At 37.4% G+C, this 4295-nt stretch overlaps 1 pseudogene across 1 annotated transcript; it reads left to right on the plus strand.

Annotated features, from left to right (window-relative positions):
* The first annotated feature begins 2426 nt into the window (after positions 1-2426).
* On the plus strand, positions 2427-3832 carry LOC113618877 (NF-kappa-B-activating protein pseudogene; annotated as a pseudogene). The gene has a single exon (XR_003432171.1). The product of XR_003432171.1 is annotated as an NF-kappa-B-activating protein pseudogene (transcript).
* The last annotated feature ends 463 nt before the right edge of the window (positions 3833-4295 follow it).

The raw sequence follows: 4295 nt of genomic DNA on the forward strand, positions 1-4295 counted from the left end.
AAAACCAGTGTGAAAATTAAAATATGATAAATATGCAACAATGATTATTATGATTATTAGTGCAGAGGATGGCCTGATTAAGCGAGTAAATGCAATGCTTTAAATGGATAGATAATGTACAGGCAACAACCTGCAAAAACGATGATGCTTACTTCTTTTTATTTATGAAAAAAATTGATTAGGTGAAAAGAACAGATTCCATATTAGGTAATGATTTATATAAAATGGATATAAGTATATTATACAATCTTGTATTATATAATGGATTCCATTAATATTTCACATTCACTTAACACATACTATATATGTCAGACATTTTACTAAGTACTAAAACAAGATGAATAGGAGAGTTTTTTCCCTTAAGATGATTACTTTTTGACAGGAAAGGTAAACCTAAATCATATAAATAAATATGTATCTATTCACTCATATGATAAGTGTAGAATTAAATATTTGGATTATTATAAATATTTACATCATGGAAAAGTATACCAAAATAAAGGACCTCTGAATCAACAAAATTCAAAATTTTCTGTATATTCATAAAGAATAATATAGACCTACATTTAATCAAATTGCTACATATATAGCCATTATAACTACAATTGTTTTTTAGTGTTGATTATCAGTCTCTTTTTTACTCCTCCTAGACAGAGGTTACTGCGGACTGTTTGGGATGATGTTGGTGTTTTGCTCCTTCTTTTCTCATGTCTGTTCATGTGTTTCAAGTCTGTGCACTGCCAATATTGATTTCTGAATATCCGTTGGTGTGTAAATGACTTGAATCATAGCAGATATAATTCTTAATTATGTTCAGAGTTGCTTAACTTTCAATCTTTGCAGTGCAAGGTTTGTATCACACATTCACACACAGACACACTCATATTTCTTTCCTTCTATTTTGCTGATTTTAGGATGGAAAACTGGCCCATCCTCTTTTGGCCATAATGGCTGGATTGAAAGTAGATATTACAGTGTTGTGCTTTGCTTTGTTCTGTTTTTTGTTTTTTTAAAATTGAATTATTAGATGTTGCTCTTGAGGATTTATATACTGGGTATATGGTTCTGAGGAGATCTCTGTAGGAAACAGATTTCTGCTAGGATTAATTTTAAGCCCACCAAATTTCATCATAGAATAAAAGGCTTTCAACTAATACTGCTTTTCCATGAACAATTCAACCAAATTTTTTTTTTCTACTTAACATCCCTTACATGTATCTCTTTACTACCTGACTTTAGGTTTACTAATTGAATTAGCTGTAATGATAGAATCAAGAACATTCAATTTAGAAAAAGAGGAATAAACTTGAAATAATACATCAGAATCAAATGAAGCCAAACTTCATTTTAAATTATTGCTTAATATTTAATTTTTAGTATAGGCCTCCCAGAGGGCTTCAATTTGGTTCAAGATCATCGCCTACTTGTGGAGTGCCTTTTGTTTTTCTCTATTTTCTTAGTACTTGTTTTAGGTGTTTCAGTAGCCTATGTGGATTTGGAGTCTCATGGGAATATGTTGTGATCTCCCGTAAAACTTGCTTTCTATTTTATTTTATGTTCATTTTAAAGATGGCGTAGTAAAGCGCTATTGAAAGTGAAGAAATTCACATCAGGGTAGAAAGTTATTAAAGTACCAGACTTACGTATTTGCCATATATTTCAGATGTAATAACAAAAGAACAGTTTTCCTTCCTTCTTTTTAAAAACTAATCATTGTTGATTTCTTTTGTACCACTTAACTAAATAATTGTCTTTTAAACTTAATATGAATTTATCAAAGCCAAATTCAAAATAAGTATACCAATGTCAGATCAAGTCTAAAATATTTGAACACTTTTAACACTTTAAGAAGTTTTATTGACTTTGTTGACTCTTGGAAGATTGGCATGTATGTCAGGGTCCAGCATCATGACCATAGCAATTTAGGATCAGGATCATTTCCTTATTTTTAACATTAAAATGAGGGGATTGGAGGATGTAGGCTATTTGTTCTTCTGAAAATCTAAGCTTTCACTCTCTTAGTCTTCAAAGTTGATTCTGACTCTGCTTCTGGTTTTCCAAAATATGTCATAAAATACTGCAGCAGGAGTGCTCTATAATTCTTTTTTTTTTTCCAGTTAGTGCTTTATTTTTTCATTCTCCATAGAATGCTGATTTTGTAACATTGATTACAGTTTGATATGTACCATTACAACAAATGTTTCACTTTATGAAAGATCAGATACGGATACACACATCCCGTCCCATTGGCAGGACCGCCTAGGTACGGGGAAGGAATTTGCCGACGTACTCGGAACTGTTTCCAAGGTTTTCTCGGGCTCGGGTTTGTGTCGCGGCTGCTGGTCCTGGGAGCCAAGGCAACGGAGAGTCTCCCAGCTCGCGAGAGCGCGCCCTTCTCCCACGGCTTCGGGGACCCAGCAACAGCTATGGATCCGGTGTCTGGCTCCCGCAGCCCGGACTGGGAGGTCTCGGGCTCCGGGGGGAAGCGTCGCAGTTCGTCAAAGAGCCCTAAGCCCAGCAAAAACTCTCGCTCCCCGCGGGGCCGCCGCTCTCGCTCGCACTCTTGCTCTCGGTCCGGGGACCGGAATGGCTTTAGCCATCAACTGAGTGGCCCCAGCCAAGGCTCCCAAAACCAGTCCTACCGCTGCCGCTCGCGGTCACGCTCTCGAGAGCGGCCCTCCGCGCCGCGGGGCGCCCCTTTCGCTTCTGCCTCCTCGTCCGCCTATTATAGCGGCTACTCACGCCCCTGCGGGAGCGACAAGCCATGGCCTAGCCTCCTGGACAAGGAGAGGGAAGAGAGCCTGCGGCAGAAGAGATTAAGTGAGAGAGAGAGGATTGGAGAATTAGGAGCTCCTGAAGTATGGGGACTTTCTCCAAAGAATCCAGAACCAGACTCTGATGAACATACACCAGTAGAGGACGAAGAGCCAAAGAAAAGCACCACTTCAGCTTCTACTTCAGAAGAAGAAAAGAAGAAGTCTAGTCATTTAAAAGAAAGGTCCAAGAAAAGGAGGAAGAAAAAGTCGTCTAAAAGAAAACACAAGAAGTATTCTAATGATAGTGACAGTGACTCTGATTCTGAAACAGACTCCAGTGATGAAGATACAAAAAGGAGAGCAAAGGAAGCCAAGAAAAAGGAAAAGAAGAAGAAACGCAGATCGAAGAAATATAAGAAAAATAAGTCTAAGAAGAGCAGAAAAGATTCCAGTGACTCATGTTCTAAAGAGTCCCAAGAAGAGTTTCTGGAGAATCCCTGGAAGGATCGATCAAAGCCTGAAGAACCCTCAGATTTGATTGGTCCAGAGGCTCCCAAAACACTTGCCTCTCAAGATGATAAACCTTTGAACTATGGCCATGCTCTGTTACCTGGTGAAGGTGCAGCTATGGCTGAATATGTAAAAGCTGGAAAACGTATCCCACGAAGAGGTGAAATTGGCTTGACAAGTGAAGAAATTGCATCATTTGAATGCTCGGGTTACGTAATGAGTGGTAGCAGGCATCGCCGAATGGAGGCTGTGCGACTGCGAAAAGAGAACCAGATCTATAGTGCTGATGAGAAGAGAGCCCTTGCATCCTTTAACCAAGAAGAGAGACGAAAGAGAGAAAACAAGATTCTGGCCAGTTTTCGAGAGATGGTATACAGAAAAACTAAAGGGAAAGAGGACAAATAAGGATTTTCTGATTGTTCATCAGACATTTTTAACAACAAAAAAGAAAGTTTGGGTTCCATATATACACACAAAAAGATTACCATGATCTGAAAAAGCTTTACAGTGCTACTGTGTCTTCTATTTAATTCTTTCAGTCCTTCTATAAAAAGCTGCTTATTGATGCCTCCACCCCAAAACCAACAAACAAACCAAAAAGCAAACTAACCCACAGACTTGTTGAATTGAAAATGTGAACATTAGTTTTAAGACTCTTAATAGGCTTATTAAAAATGGTTATTTCAAATATAAAATATTGGGAAGTCTCCTGTTGTGCCAATGTAAGTACATTATTTCTATCTGAGCTGTGTTTAGATCATTATTTGAATACTAGAAATGGATGGGAGTCAACAATGATCAGGAGTTTAATAAGGAAAAATATAATGAGTCATTGTTTTCATTGTTTTAACTTGGTTGCTTCATAAGGATGAAGCTAAAATGATGTTAAACGTTTTTAAAGTCTGTCCTTCGTAATAAGCAGATTTCATTTTAAGCATTGTTAAACTTTTCAGTTTATTTTTTACATCTGTCATTCAGTTTAATCTGTAACTTCATATAGAACCCCTCACTTTCTCACTTTTTTATGGC

The sequence above is a fragment of the Aethalodelphis obliquidens genome, unplaced genomic scaffold, assembly GCF_003676395.1.
Source record: "Aethalodelphis obliquidens isolate GAN/ISIS:26980383/991018 unplaced genomic scaffold, ASM367639v1 scaffold6, whole genome shotgun sequence".
NCBI lineage: Eukaryota > Metazoa > Chordata > Mammalia > Artiodactyla > Delphinidae > Aethalodelphis > Aethalodelphis obliquidens.